General features: G+C 42.8%; 1 pseudogene; it reads left to right on the top strand.

Annotated features, from left to right (window-relative positions):
• The first annotated feature begins 7,849 nt into the window (after nt 1–7,849).
• On the top strand, nt 7,850–7,967 carry LOC126164252 (5S ribosomal RNA; annotated as a pseudogene).
• The last annotated feature ends 6,633 nt before the right edge of the window (nt 7,968–14,600 follow it).

The raw sequence follows: 14,600 nt of genomic DNA, 5'->3' as shown, positions 1-14,600 counted from the left end.
TGTAGCGTTTGGTGGAAGTCGCGAAGTGTTCTCATATTTAACTGGGTGAATAAAGTCCGGGTATTTGCTCGCCGTCAGTTAACACTTTCTCAATACCAGGTGTATCCAACCCGCGGCCTAGTCCGTATGCGGTCCAAAGCAAGTTTCAGTTGGTCACGAGACCGGAAAAAATCCGTAAAAGTGTGTTTATGTAAAGATGGAAAAATGGAATGGAAAAACTGGTAGAAGCCGACCTCGGGGAAGATCAGTTTGGATTCCGTAGAAATGTTGGAACACGTGAGGCAATACTGACCTTACGACTTATCTTGGAAGAAAGATTAAGAAAAGGCAAACCTACGTTTCTAGCATTTGTAGACTTAGAGAAAGCTTTTGACAATGTTGACTGGAATACTCTCTATCAAATTCTGAAGGTGGCAGGGGTAAAATACAGGGAGCGAAAGGCTATTTACAATTTGTACAGAAACCAGATGGCAGTTATAAGAGTCGAGGGGCATGAAAGGGAAGCAGTGGTTGGGAAAGGAGTGAGACAGGGTTGTAGCCTCTCCCCGATGTTATTCAATCTGTATATTGAGCAAGCAGTAAAGGAAACAAAAGAAAAATTCGGAGTAGGTATTAAAATTCATGGAGAAGTAGTAAAAACTTTGAGGTTCGCCGATGACATTGTAATTCTGTCAGAGACAGCAAAGGACTTGGAAGAGCAGTTGAACGGAATGGACAGTGTCTTGAAAGGAGGATATAAGATGAACATCAACAAAAGCAAAACGAGGATAATGGAATGTAGTCAAATTAAGTCGGGTGATGCTGAGGGAATTAGATTAGGAAATGAGACACTTAAAGTAGTAAAGGAGTTTTGCTATTTAGGGAGTAAAATAACCGATGATGGTCGAAGTAGAGAGGATATAAAATGTAGACTGGCAATGGCAAGGAAAGCGTTTCTGATGAAGAGAAATTTGTTAACATCGAGTATAGATTTAGGTGTCAGGAAGCCGTTTCTGAAAGTATTTGTATGGAGTGTAGCCATGTATGGAAGTGAGACATGGACGATAACTAGTTTGGACAAGAAGAGAATAGAAGCTTTCGAAATGTGGTGCTACAGAAGAATGCTGAAGATAAGGTGGGTAGATCACGTAACTAATGAGGAGGTATTGAATAGGATTGGGGAGAAGAGAAGTTTGTGGCACAACTTGACTAGAAGAAGGGATCGGTTGGTAGGACATGTTCTGAGGCATCGAGGGATCACAAATTTAGCATTGGAGGGCAGCGTGGAGGGTAAAAATCGTAGAGGGAGACCAAGAGATCAATACACTAAGCAGATTCAGAAGGATGTAGGTTGCAGTAGATACTGGGAGATGAAGAAGCTTGCACAGGATAGAGTAGCATGGAGAGCTGCATCAAACCAGTCTCAGGACTGAAGACCACAACAACAACAACAACAACATGTAAAGTTATGATAAAGTGAATACTTTAGATTTGTAACTCCGGCCACACGATGCTCTCTCCCTTTCTGTTCAGTGGTTATTGTTAGTGTTAGTAATATTTTGTGCGGCTCAAAAATACTCGTCTTCTCCCAAAGTGGCTCAGGTAAGCTAAGATGTTGGATACACCTCCTCAAGAGAAACACACGGCTTCTAACTGTAATCCTAGTATTACTGTGTTGAACTTTTAACATAAGATTATACCATTAAATGAGTAGATTATGACAGCATTTTAAATTCGGTCAATAATTACGCGAAGTATTGAAAATCAGGTTTTTCTTATCCCTTGGGGACATTAGTTACGCAACCTGCAACTGGAACCTGGTTCCGGGGTAGTCGCTTAGTACGAGTAATATACCTGTAGATTCTTGCAACGTTCGAGGCACTGATCATTTGTGCCCATCGAATCGGAAGCTTCAGTTTTCTAGTTTAATGTCTATTGACTGATACCACATCCTATATTTCATTCATTTAGCCGCAGCTCTTTAAAAAAAGTACTTACGTTGCTGCTTCCTTCGATAAATCGCACTAACGAAAATATCTGGCCTACTATTACAATGTACTATTATTATCTTATCAAGCGGGGGCAATGCAGTGGTATGGCGCCGATTTCCAATTCGGGAGAAGCTATTTGAGCTGCACGCTGTAGACCACTATAATGGGAATGCTTGCGTGACCATGCGAGCTTTTTCACTCAGTTCTATAATTGTCTGTTTCGCTGGCAGACCACGTCTGCGGTATAAGTTTGGCGCCACTATTAGAATACTGCTTGTCGCGTTTCTAGCTGCTTCTTGCATACATTTTGAAGTTCGTTCACTTGCAGCAAACACGCAAGACAAATAAGTGTTGTGCCAAGGCTACTTTCTGGTTGTTACGAAATGTCGCCCACAGACCGCATGTTGTTTGCTTTACAGGTAATGTTCAGCAGCTTCTGATGCCTTTTCTTCCACAAAGTATGCACTCTTGCTCCCTCATAATTACTCTTATGACTGCTAACGATTTAGAAATCTCATGTCATCTTCCTTCCACAGCTGAACAGCAAATAAAAAACAGAACTACTTGTTTCGTAAATAAAAGTCGCATTTTCTTGCTGCAACATATTTTATTTCTTACACATGTGTTTCTGCCTTACTTAAAGTAAAAGGCGAAACGTTTCAGGAAGAAATGAAATACGTTGCAGCAAGAAAAGGCGGTTTTTATTAACAAAACGAATTGTTCTGTAATTGCTGCGAATATTGGCTACACAAACAAACTTGTTAGAGAAAACAGCAAGAAGAAGAAGAAGAGGAGGAGGAGGAGCAGGAGGAAGACGAAGGAAAGTGGTAAGACTGACTCACTAGTCCTTGTGCACGGGAGGATTCTGAAAACTTCCTGGCCTGTACAGAAATAGGACAGTTTCTGCATCACACGTTTGTTCAACATATCTCTCCACCCGCCTCGTCTTGCCTCTTACCACCCCCAAACTGACGCAACTCTTATTTCGTTGTTGCAGATTGTTATCTAATCAGTTTAGAAAGAAATTGTGTGATAGGTCGTCAACCCAGCTTTCAGCAGCATGTTTGCCGTCTCCATTGTCGTCAAAATGACGGTGGTTCAGGTGTTTCTGAAGTCAGGAAACAGATGGTAGTCTGCAGGGACCAGGTCAGGTAAACAGAGGAATAATCGACCAATTGGACCTTCAGTTTGGTGGCCACACTGTGGGACGTGTAAGAAGTTACATTGTCCTGCAACGAAAGGATCCCGTTGGTTAATTATCCACCCCACTTTGTTTTAAATTCCTCGTTCAGCTGCTCGAGGAAGTTAGTGTAACACTCTCAGATTATACTAAAGCACTGATTTAGGTAGTCTGCCAGCACAATACCTTCTGTATCCCAGAAAACGTGTGTCATATCTTTTTCTGTATGCAAGACTTAGTGTTCACGAGGACCCTCTGTGGTATCTTTTCTCTGATTCTTCGTCCGTGTGAGGAACATAAACTTTGAGCCTGGTTTCATTCTCAATCAGAAATCCAGACAAAAAGTCCTCTGTAGCATCGAAATGTGTCAAAACACCTCTAAATTGTTCAGGACATGCCTTCTCATCTACACAGTGTTCAACCATTCCGGCACCCATTTCGTTGAAATCTTCCTCTTGTGCAGGATATTGTTAATAATTGAGGCAACGAGGACCTGCGCAGTATCTCTGATATCTTTTCGTTGGATATTCGCCGATTATTCAGAATCCATTGATGGACAGGATCACCCGTCGTCGGATCTCTTGGTGTTTTGAGCTGTCCACTGTGGGGTTTATGGCCAACGGAGGTCTCTATAGTTTTGAAACGAGGCTAGTAGGTTTTGAATGTGTCCTGGGAAGGACACGGCTCCAATATTGGTTTAAACATCTCATTCTGAATGTCCTTTACAGACTTTCCTCGGACAAGCAAGTGCTTCATGACTCCGCAGAAACTTATTTGAGCCTTGCTCATTTCACCTTCTACCTGATCAAAAATCTGGTGTTTCTTCTTCCTATAACAATTTTCATAGACTTCCATAAACCGTATAGCAAGTTTTCATTTGATGCCAAATGCATTTCTCGGTTCCAATAGAAAGGGGCCAAAGCCAGAAACTTTTCAGTACTACCTCGCCGATGGCTTACTGTTAATCGTGTGCAGTACTTTGTATCGGATGAATACGTATGTAGACGTCTTGAAAATACTGTATTGAGTGTTGTAGGTGAAAAGGAATCCTCTCTGATGAAACGATCAAGTAGTGCTGTGACAAATTTAATTGCTCATAATCTGACACTCGTACCTTACAAGAGGAGTGAATGGCCCGGATAAAAGAAGACGTGGGAAAAATATAAAACAGCTGGTGCTTTTGTACGTTTTTTCACAACAAATAATTTGTTTTCAGCAGTCGATGTCACCGGGCTTAAAACACACCGATCAGTCTCCATGCATTCATATGTCACATTGTGTGACATAATGCTATCCGACCACTTTTCTAGCTGAAAACATATGACGCTAAATGACCTGTAGACACAGTGTAACAATTATGGATGCATACATTAGCAGTAATGAAACACCAATAATTTCTCTATAAGCATTTATAGACAGTCAGCTTCAATAAAATTCGTCTTACAAGGTGATTTACTTAAAAATTTCGGCCTTTGTTAGATGGTCTAAGGGTAGCAACTTTGACTAGTAGTCCAAACGAGTCACTTTTTCTACTTTGCACGTCTGCGCCAACTTTATAAGGCCTTTGTGCGATTCCGGCTTGAATAGAGATGTGAGGTTTATGGACCAGCGAGGCTTTCGTACCTTAAACTGCTGGATGCAGTTCACCACGAGGGTATTAGGCTGTCAACAGGGGCCCATCGCACGAGCCCTGTTGTTAGTTTGTGAGCGGAGGCTGGTGAGCCTCCACTGTGTATTCGAGGTCTTCTTTTCGTGGTACGCCAAGCATATAGGGCATTGTCTGTTCTTACATCGCCAGCATCCAGCTACATTGTTCAGCCGCCACTGGAACGACTGTTCGATCATGGGCCCCAAGCAACACGTTCATTTGGGATCCGTGCAAGGGAGAGCCTTGAGTTTTTACAGATGGGGGGCATTCCCCAAAGCCAGGGGTGGAGTAGGGCGTCCCCCTAGCTACTACCAAGGCCTAGTTAGCTTTTAGAATTGACTGCTTACAAGAAGCGTTATGCACCAGACGATGTTTTTAAAATTAAATTTAATGAGATTTTACGTAGCCACACAGACTTTATTACTGTCTACACCTATGGTTTTAAGCAGGAAGATTTTTTTAGGTTCTTCTGTTGTGTTCCCCGACATTGTCTTCAGGATGGGGCTCCCAGAGCAGTTTACAGATTATTTTGAGGAACTGTTTGCTGTCCTGAGGACAATGGAGCAGATAAACGGGGTCATGACTAAAAAAAGTGCCATCTGCTTCGCTTCTCAAAATGCCCTTCTCGCTATTGGACAGATGTACGCAGCATATCGGCTGGTGTAACAGGTGCAGGACGCTCTCCCTCTCTTCCAAAGACTAAACAAGGAAATCATTTTTTGCTGGGTTCCAGGGCACATAGGGATTCAGGGAAACGAACTCGCTGATGCGGTTGCCAAGGAGGCTTGCTCCCTTACTCCTCCTGCTCGCCGTTCAGTCCCTGTGGGCTTTCTCTTCATTTGTGGCCGGAAGGCCATATGTTTGTGGGAGTCTCAGTGGCTGGAAGCAAGGAAGAATAAATTACGTTCCATACAGACTTCAGTGCGACCCTGGTTTACCTCCTTCCGCTCGTGACAAGTTGAAAAAGTAGCCTTTACACGACTTAGAGTGCGACATCGCCTATTGACAAATGGCTTCCTCTTACGTCGGGAGGAGCCACCACTATGTCAGAGATGCGGGACACAGCTGTCGGTACGACATGTTTTAACTGAGTGTGTTTTATATGACGACCTAGGTTTCGCACAGGATCTTTCCTCCATTTTAACTGATAACGAGGCGCGTGTTGTTCTTGTCTTAAGATTTTTTGTGGTGTCCGCAATTCTTCCCAAAATACTGGATGTGAGACCTTAACGTATCACAGAGTGGCTGGGTCACGTATTATTTCTAAGTCGCCATCCAGCCACGGTTATCTATCCCCTTTTTAACAGCATCTTTACAGATATTTTATCCATGATTTTATTTAGTTATTCCACTATGTCTCGCTGGGATTTTATTACGGAGTCTTCTGAAGCTCACCTGCTTGGGAAAGCTTTAAGATTCCTGTATTGGGATGAAACGTAGTTTCCCAGTTTATTTTCACAATCTTCTTCGGTATATCATTAATGCAAGGGCGCTGATGACCTTGCTGTTTAGCGCCCTCTGCCATAAATCGTCATTATCATCAATACCGGCAGTGGTGGCCGAAGACTTCCTGCATACGACATCACACTAGTCCTGCCAACTGCCTTGTCAAAGCAGGAGGGGGAGGCAGGGGGGGGGGGGGAGGGGGTGAGGATCTGACAGAGATCAGGCGATGTTCCATTTGTTGATGATTAATTTTTAGGACTTTTCTCTTCTAGATATTGCACTATCGGTTAAGGTCTTTCGAATAAATGCGAAGGGTTTCTTCAAAAACACTCAACGTGTATTCTTCAAAAACATTACGTTTAACCCTTCTTAATAAAATTTTCTTTTTACAGGAACATTACAATTCTGTTTTCTACAGGTCTGACAGAAGAGAGTGTGTAAGGTGTTCATCCGTCCTGCACTTCTGAATCGCCATGTTTATGTAGTGCGACGCCGCGCTCGGCCGACGTTGTCTCTCTCTCCGTCACGTGGTGTGAAACTTCTGCAGAACAGCCAGTCTGGTGGTAGAGAATGCCAGAGGTGGCTTCGTTGGACCAGTAAGCATTTCCAGTTCGGATGTTGCATAGGCTGTAGTATTCCTGCGTTTAGGGAACACGTTGGATAGTTTGGTCTTACAGTGACTTCGTTTATGAATAGAGCGAGCAGAGAAATCGAATCGTGGGTGTTATATTAGACTCCTTGTCTTTTACCTTGGTTTTTTACCTGTGTAGTTTTGTTAGTGTCTTTATTACGTTATTGAACAAGAGTCGATGCTTTGGTTGCAGGGTTTATCCTGGCTCAGGTTCAGGCAGCATTACCTTTTCTCCTAAAATTGTGTTGAGGAGGTTTCTGCATTGGGCAGTTCCTTTGGGCATCTGCTTATTTAACTGTTAATTAGACTGTTTGCTGTGTGTGGCTGTATCTTCCTGCTACAAAGTGGTATGGTCTTATTGTGAACCATGGGTTTGCTAATGAGGTTACAACTATGAGAATTGATGTATTACATAAACCTTTGCCCTACGCAGACAGCAATATAGCTTTGGACTAAAATGGCTGTGGTTAAGGGTGTGATTCTCACCGACTACGAGCGTCACAGATAACGTTATGTATTACTTAGGTTATGTATTACTTACTACTACACGACATCGTTGGTGTGGAGCGTTTATCCCCTCTAGCTTGCCTGAGCATCCCCGTGCTATGGAATTGTTTCGCCAACCTCGCTACGAAACAGTCGATTGCGTGTCGCCCCTGTGCTAGCGGCCTTAGTTCAGTTCGCCCAAGTGGGCTATTGACGCGACTTGCCTGCGCTATTCCATTTGGTGAACGATGAGTGATTTAACCTATTTTGTTCATGTCTGAACATTGAACTCAGCTTTGCTTGTATGTGGCTGAAATTTGTCAAGACATCTGTAAGCAGATCATTGTGCTGGTATTTATTGTGTAGGGGCTACCCTAGGGTGTACCCAAAAGTGAATGTCCTCAGTGATGGCTAGTGCGAATGACGTTAGCAGCAGTACGGTTGTTGATTTGGTTACTCGTATTAAAGAACCAGCTTTCTGGTTCCTTTCCAACGGCCTTGCCGCAGTGGTAACACCGGTTCCCGTCAGATCACCGACGTTAAGCGCTGTCGGGCTGGGCTAGCACTTGGATGGGTGACCATCCGGTCTGCCGAGCGCTGTTGGCAAGCGGGGTGCACTTAGCCCTTGTGAGGCAAACTGAGGAGTTACTTGATTGACAAGTAGCGTTTCCAGTCGCGGAAACTGACATACGGCCGGGAGAGCGGTGTGCTGATCACATGCCCCTCCATATCCGCATCCAGTGACGCCCCTGGCCTGAGGATGACAAGGCGGCCGGTCGGTACCTTTGGGCCTTCATGGCCTGTTCAGGAGGAGTTTCTGGTTCCTTAGTGTAAGCTACAAGTAGCGTGGCCACACGCAAATACGGTGGGTGGGCTCTGTAGTTCCAGGCTATCAGTATAAGATCTGAATGGTGAACGGAACTAGCCCCTCAGTATTCATTAAGTAATCCTCGCATAGTACCAGCTCTGGGAATACATATTACATGTATGGGGTCGTTTTCGACCCCAAAATCATTCTAGCAACTATATGCCGCCCGCATCTCGTGGTCGTGCGGTAGCGTTCTCGCTTCCCACGCCCGGGTTCCCGGGTTCTATTCCCGGCGGGGTCAGGGATTTTCTCTGCCTCGTGATGGCTGGGTGTTGTGTGCTGTCCTTAGGTTAGTTAGGTTTAAGTAGTTCTAAGTTCTAGGGGACTTATCACCACAGCAGTTGAGTCCCATAGTGCTCAGAGCCATTTTTTGAACTATATGCCGATAAATATAAAATATTTCCACAAAAATAATAATGGCATATTTTGAGACCCAGTCACATTGTTGTTCCATGCTATAATTATGTTTGAAAAGTGGCAAAAAGAATTGTCAGCGGTAATGTACCTACCACTTTCCATACTAATTTATCTACCACTCGTTTCCGTTGATTTATTTCCCTTGCTTCAGCAGATTTCCCTGTATACAGTTGTGCATTTATGATATAATTAGTCTCACAATCTACAGCAGCACACCTTTTTATTCTGTACTTTCATATTTTGAAGGAATGCACACCTTGAACGGACACTGTACCATAAACGTACAAGTGCTAATCAACTATAATATAAGGCCCAGGGATATATGAAGGACGAAAATTTCAAACAAAGCCTGTGCAGGTTCAGATTTTCATCCAGAAATGAATTTTCTTTCTTCTCTTGAAAGTTTATCATCGAACTGGAGGCACATCAGAATATCACGAAATCTTGAAAAGCTCATTTTGAATCTTCTGGCCAAAATTCACTCAAAGGTTTGTCATGAGCCTTGTGTAAACCAGCTATTATTAGTAGGCCAAAGAATGCCTTCAGTTGTGTAGAGTCAAGTACAATCCGGCTTTCAAGATATGGGTGTAGAATTCTGCTGTCTTCTGCAGAATTACTGGTATGCATGAGTATTACACTCTGCCCGTGATTGGTGGTAAGAAATCTGAGACAATATACCATTACTTTTAATTGTCGTCTAAGGTGATGCAGAATACGTACAGTTTCACGTATTACGTTCCACGACGCCCGCTTGCGCGCATCGGCTGGTACTACGTCATATACACTGAAGAAACTGATACACCTACCTATTATCGTGTAGGGTCCTCCCGAGAACGCAGAAGTGCCGCAACACGACGTGGCATGGACTCGTCTAATGTCTGAATTAGTGCTGGAGGAAACTGACACCATGAATCCTGCTGGGCTGTCCATAAATCCGTAAGAGTGTAAGAGGGTGGAGATCTCTTCTGAACATTACATTGCATTGCAAGGCATCCCAGATATGATCAATAATGTTCATGTCTGGGGAATCTGACGGCCAGCGGAAGTTCTCCTGGAGCCACTCTGTAGCAATTCTGGAAGTGTGGGGTATCGCATTTTGCCGATGGAATTCTCCAACTCCGTCGGAATGCAAAATGGACATGAATGGATGCAGGTGATCAGACAGGATACTTACGTACGTGTCAGCTGTCAGAATCGTATCTAGACGTATCAGGGATGCCATATCACTCCAACTGCATACACCCCACAACATTACAGAGCCTCCACCAGCTTGAACATTCCCCTGCTGACATGCAGGGTCCATGGATTTATGAGCTTGTCTCCATACTCGTGCATGTCCATCTGCTTGAAACACTGTCAAAAAATGTCATGGAAACACTGATGGGAAGAAGGGACAAGATGATGATAACACGAATTAAGACGTCAGGGAATAACATAAGTAGTTCTAGAGGGGAACAATAGAATAAATAAAAATAACAAAGATTTAAAGATATGGAATATAGAAATAAAAGAGGCATAAAGAGAAAAACAAAAATCCTATTTGAATTTAATACAAACTGGCTCGAAGAATCGAGAGAAAAATACAGGCAATACTGTGAGGATGGATGTAATACAAATTCAGGGTTGGATGAGACACTATAAAACTCTTTGGTATAATGATAATCAGTTGATAGAAGACGAGGTAAAGGTGTAAACCAAAGGCTTATATACCATAACTAGAGAAGAGTTGGAATACGCAGTACGGGGAACAAAAAACAGAAAGACTCTCGGTCCAGAAGTAACTGTACATATACATCTACATGATCACTTTGCAGTTCACAGTCAATTGCCTGGCAGAGGGTTCATCGAACCACCTTCAAGCTATTGGTTACCGTTCCGCTCTCAAACAGCGTGCGGGAAAAATGAATACTTACGTCTTTCAGTGCGTGCTCTGACTTCCTTTATTTCATTATGATAATCGTTCCTCCATATGTAGGTGGGCACCAACAGAATATTTTCACACTCTGAGGAGAGAGCTGGCGATTGAAATTTCATGAGAAGATCCAAATGGTTCAAATGGCTCTAAGCACTATGGAACTTCACATCTGAGGTCATCAAGTCCCCTAGACTAAGAACTACTTAAACCTAACTAACCTAAGGACATCACACATCCATGCCCGAGGCAGGATTCGAACCTGCGACCGTAGCAGCAGCGCGGTTCCGGACGGAAGCGCCTAGAACCGCTCTGTCACAGCGGCCGGCTGAGAAGATCCTGACGCAGCGAAAAACGCCTCTGTTTTAACGACTGGCACACCAATTAAGCAATCATATCTGTGGCGCTCTCTTCCCTATTTTGAAATATTACAGAACGAGCTGTTCTTGCTTGAAGTTTCTCGATGTCCTCCATCAATCCTATCTGATGCGAATCCCATACCGCACAGCAGTATTCCAGAAGGGTAGTGTCGGCAGTCTTTTTAGTAGACCTGTCACATTTTGTCAGTGTTCTGCAAGTAATAGTCTTCGGTTTGCTTTACCCTCGACATTGTCTGTGCAATCGTTCCAATTTTTATTGTTCTTAATCTAAATCGCTAAGTATTTAGTTAAATTTACAGCCTTTGGCTTTGTGTGATTTATCGTGTAACCGAAATTCCTTTTGGTCTTCATGTGGATGACTTCAGACTTTTCATTGTTTAGGTAGAATCAGTTGCCACTTTTGGCACCATACAGGTATGTTATCTAAATCGATTTGAAATTTGTTTGGATCATCTGATGAATTTATAAGAAGGTAAATGACAGCATCACATGCAAACAATCTAAGAGTGCTTCTCAGATTGTTTCCTAAATCGTTAATGTAGATCAGGCACAGCAGAGGGCCTGTAACACTTCCTTGGGAGACGCCTGATATTACTTCTCTTTCACTCGACCACTTTCCGTCAATTACTACGTACTGTGACTTTTCTGACAGCTAATCACGTGTCTAGTCAGACAACTGACACGATAGTCCACAGGCATGCAATTTAATTAGAAGTCGCTAGTGATGTGCGTTGTCAAAAGTCTTCTGAAAATCTAAAAAGATGGAACCAATTTGACATCCCCTGTCAATAGCACTCAATGCTTCGTAAAAATGGCTCTATGGTTCAAATGGCTCTGAGCATTGTGCGACGTAACTTCTGAGGTCATCAGTCGCCTGGAACTTAGAACTAATTAAACCTAACTAACCTAAGGACATAACACACATCCATGCCCGAGGCAGGATTCGAACCTCCGACCGTAGCGGTCGCTCGGCTCCAGACTGCAGCGCCTAGAACCGCACGGCCACTCCGGCCGGCCACTTCGTAAGAATAAAGAGCTAGTTGTGTTTCACAAGAATGATATTTTCTGAATCCATGTTGGCTATCTGTCAATAAATCGTTTTCTTCGAGATAGCTCGTAATGCTCGAATACTTGCTGCAAATCGAGGTTAGCGGTATGGGTTTGTAATTCAGCGGATTACTCCCATTTCCTTTCTTTTGTATTTATATGACTTGTGCATCTTTCCAGTCTTCACCTACGGATCTGCCAATGGGCGATCGGTTGTATATGATTGCCAAATATAGAGTTACTGTATCAGCATACTATGAGCGTATGTAATCAGAACTGGAGGGCTCGCCGTTATTAATCATTTAATCTGCTCTTCAACTCAGAGGATATCTACTTCTAAGTTACTCATGTTGGCAGTTGTTCTTGGTTTGAATTCTGGAATATTTACTTCGTCTTAAGGAGTTTCGGAAAACCGTGTTTAATAACTCTACATTAGTGGCTCTTTCATCAGTAACATCACCATTGTTATCGCGCAGTGAAGGTATTGAGTCTTCCCGCTGGTGTACTTGACACAGGACCAGAATCTTTTTGAATTTTTTGCTAGATTTGGAGACAGAGTTTTCGTTGTGGAAAGTATTAGAATCATCTCTCATTGAAGTTCGCGCTATATTTCGAGCTTCTGTAAAGTTTCGTCAATTTTGAGAGTTTTGTGTTCTCTTAAATTTGACATGCTTTTTTCGTTGCTTCTGCAACGGTATTTTGACCGTTTAATGTACCACGGGGTATCAGTACCATCTCTTATTAATTTATTTGGTATGTGTCTCTCAACAACCCTCGGTACCATTTCTTTGAAATTAAACGGCATTTGGTGAATGCTTACATATTCAGATGGAATGGAGATGTCTCTTAGGAAGGCCTCAAGTGAATTTTTATCTGTTTTTCAAACAGACGTTCCTTGCGTTTGGGTTTGGGTGTTACGTTACTCAGGTCTCGCTGCAACAACCTTGTGGTCACTAACCCCTGTATCCGTCATGATGCTCCCTATTTGCTTGGCATTATTTGTTGCTAAGAGGTCAAATATGTTTTTGCAACCATTTACACTTCGAGCGGGTTTCTGAAATAATTGTTGAAAATAATTCCCTGAGAACGCATTCAGAACGATTTCAGACGATGTCTTACGCCTACCTCCGACTTTGTACATGTATTTTCGCTAGTATATCGTTGGTAGATTGAAGTCACCACCAAATATTGGTGTTTGAGTGGGGTACTTATTTGAAATGAGACTGAAAGTTTCTTTGAATAGTCCAGCAACGGTATCGACTGCGTCGGGGGTCGGTAAAAGGTACCAATTATTAATCTGTTCCGTTTGTCAAGTATGACATCTACCCATGCCAACTCACAGGAACTATCTACTTCAGTTTCACTACAAGGTAAACTACTTGTGACTCCATCCTTTCTGGACACGGTTAAGTCCTTTGTAAAAATTTCGGCTGAACTTACTTATGGCTTCAGCTAGCTTTCCATACCTATAACGATTTGACCATCAGTGTTTTCTATTAGCGCTTGGAGCTTTCCAAAACAGCTACGAAAATTTACAAGTACAACACCGATGGTTTCTAGGTCTGCGCACCTACAGAACTACTGAAATATGGCGATGTGCTACTGAAATTTAGACTACTGCATTTGATAAATATGTGCTAGCTTGGAAGTAAGATGCCGGAACAATGGAGGGTACCAAACGAAGTGCCAATTTCCGATAAAGTAGACAGATCCAGCACAAAAAATTACAGTGGAATAAGTATCTTGAGCGCAGGATGCAAAATATATAATAAGGTACTTAATGCTTGTTGATAGTCAACAGCAGAGCCAAGTTATATGAAGTTCAAAATAGGTTTATTAAAGGAAGATCTTGATCAGATAATATGCACACAACGAACAGAACATTGGAGTAGCGGAGAAAATACAGTCTTCCGACATACATCGCGTTCCTCTATTTTGAATTGACGTTCTAAAGGTAGATAGGAAGACACTGGGGTAGTTTTACAAAGACGTGGATGCTCTACACATCATACATTGGCAATAAAGAGTCTGTATTTTAAATACAGATAGTTCTGCAGAGAGAAAGAGAGCAGCAGGTATTAATTATAAGTCAGAGAGTAAGACAAGGATGTAGACAAGCTAGTAGACATTTATGTCTATTTCGACAGCACCACATGTATGTGGCAAAGTACACTTCCAACACAAAGTGTTAACGTAGGACAAAGCTAATTTATTAATTCGCTGTTATTTGCTGACGAACTGCTGCTGGTGGAGGCTCTGTAATGTTGTGGGGCGCGCGCAGTTGATGTGATAGGGGACCCCTGATACGTCTAGATACGAATCTGTTGACAGGTGACACGTACGTAAGCATCCTGTCAGATAACCTGCATCCATTTATGTCCATTTAGCATTTCGACTACCTTGGGCAGTTCCAGCAGGACAATGCGTCATCCCACACGTCCAGAATTGCTACAGAGTGGCTCCAGGAACACTCTTATGAGTTAAAACACTTCCGTTGGCCACCAAACTCCCCATACATGAACATTATTGAGCATATCCTGGATACCTTTCAACGTTTTATTCAGAATAGTTCTCCACTCTCTCGTACTCTTACGGAATTATGGACAGTCCTGTAG

Source organism: Schistocerca cancellata, chromosome 2 (genome assembly GCF_023864275.1).
Source record: "Schistocerca cancellata isolate TAMUIC-IGC-003103 chromosome 2, iqSchCanc2.1, whole genome shotgun sequence".
Lineage (NCBI taxonomy): Eukaryota > Metazoa > Arthropoda > Insecta > Orthoptera > Acrididae > Schistocerca > Schistocerca cancellata.
Note: the sequence above shows the minus strand (reverse complement) of the source record. Positions and strands in the feature narration are given on the sequence as shown.